The following is a 2,027-nucleotide window of genomic DNA, read 5'->3' as shown; positions in this document are numbered from 1 at the left end:
AGAAACTCACTCAAAACTGCACAACTACATGGAAACTGAAAAACCTACTCCTGAATGGTTACTGGGTAAATAAGGAAATAAAGGCAGAAATAATAAGTTCTTTAAAACCAATAAGAGCAAAGACACAACATACCAGAATCTCTGGGACACAGCTAAAGCAGTGTTTACAGGGAAATGCATAGCACTAAATGTCCACAGGAGAAAGCGGGAAGGATCTAAAATTGACACCCTAACATCACAATTAAAAGAACTAGAGAAGTAAGAGCAAACAAATTCAAAAGCTAGCAGAAGACAAGAAATAAGATCAGAGCAGAACTGAATGATAGAGAGACATGAAAAACCCTTCAAAAAATCAATGAAGCCAGGAGCTGGATTATTGAAAAGATCAGCAAAATAGACAGAAGGCTGACCAGACTAATAAAGAAGAAAAGAGAGAAGAATCAAAAAGACACAATAAAAAATGATAAAGTGGATCTCACAGAAATACAGACTACCATCAGGGAATACTATAAGCACCTCTATGCAAATAAACTAGAAAATCTAGAAGAAATGGATAAATATCTGAACACATACAGCCTCCCAAGACTAAACCAGAAAGAAGTCAAATCACTGAATAGACCAATAACAAGTTCTGAAATTGAGGCAGCAATTCATAGCCTACCAACCAAAAAAAAACCTGGGACCAGACTGATTCACAGCCGAATTCTACCAGAGGTACAAAGAGGAGCTGGTACCATTCCCTCTGAAACTATTCCAAACAATAGAAAAAGGGGGAATCCTCCACAACTCATTTTATGAGTCCAGCATCATCCTGATACCAAAACCTGGCAGAGACACAACAAAAAAAAGAAAATGTCAGGCCAATATCCAAAATAAACTGGTAAATTGAATCGAGCAGCACATTAAAAAGCTTATCCACCATGATCAAGTCGCCTTCATTCCTGGGATGCAAGGCTGGTTCAACATGTGCAAATCAATAAACGTAATCCATCACAGAAACAGAAACAATGACAAAAACCACGATTATCTCAATAGATACAGAAAAGGCCTTCGATAAAATTCAGCACCCCTTCTTACTAAAAAGTCTCAATAAACTAGTTATTGACAGAGTGTATCTCAAAATAATAAGAGCTATTTATGACAAACCCACAGTCAATATCACACTGAATGGGCAAAAGCCAGAAGCATTCTCTTTGAAAACCAGCATAAGACAAGGATGCCCTCTCTCACCACTCCTATTCAACATAGTGTTGGAAGTTCTGGCCAGGGCAATCAGGCAAGAGAAATGAATAAAGGGTATTCAAACAGGAAGCGAGGAAGTCAAATTGCCTCTGTTTGCAGATGACATGGTTGTATATTTAGAAAACCCCATCGTCTCAGCCCAAAATCTCCTTAAGCTGATAAGCAACTTCAGCACAGTCTTGGGATACGAAATCAATGTGCAAAAATCACAAGCATTCCTATGCACCAGTAACAGACAAACAGAGAGCCAAATCGTGAGTGAACTCCCATTCACAATTGCTACAAAGAGAATTAAATACCTAGGAATACGACTTACAAGAAATGTGAAGGACCTCTTTAAGAAGAACTACAAACCACTGCTCAGGGAAATAAGAGAGGACATAAACAAATGGAAAAACATTCTATGCTCATTGATAGGAAGAATCAATATAGTAAAAATTAGTTTACTGTCCAAAGTAATTTATAGAGTCAATGCTATCACCATCAAGCTACCATTGACTTTCTTCACAGTATAAGACAAAACTACTTTAAATTTCATATGGAACCAAAAGGAGCCTGGATAGCCAAGAGAATACTAAGCAAAAAGAACAAAGCTGGAGGGATCCTGCTACCTGACTTCAAACTATACTACAAGGCTACAGTGACAAAAACAGCATGGTGCTGGTACCAAAACAGATATATAGACCAATGGAACAGAACAAAGGCCTCAGAAATAATGCCACACATTCTACAACCATCTGATCTTTGACAAACCTGACAAAAACAAGAAATGGGGAAAGGATTCC

Source organism: Macaca thibetana, chromosome 1 (genome assembly GCF_024542745.1).
Source record: "Macaca thibetana thibetana isolate TM-01 chromosome 1, ASM2454274v1, whole genome shotgun sequence".
NCBI lineage: Eukaryota > Metazoa > Chordata > Mammalia > Primates > Cercopithecidae > Macaca > Macaca thibetana.
The sequence above is the reverse complement of the archived record's forward strand: the minus strand, read 5'-3'. Positions refer to the sequence as shown.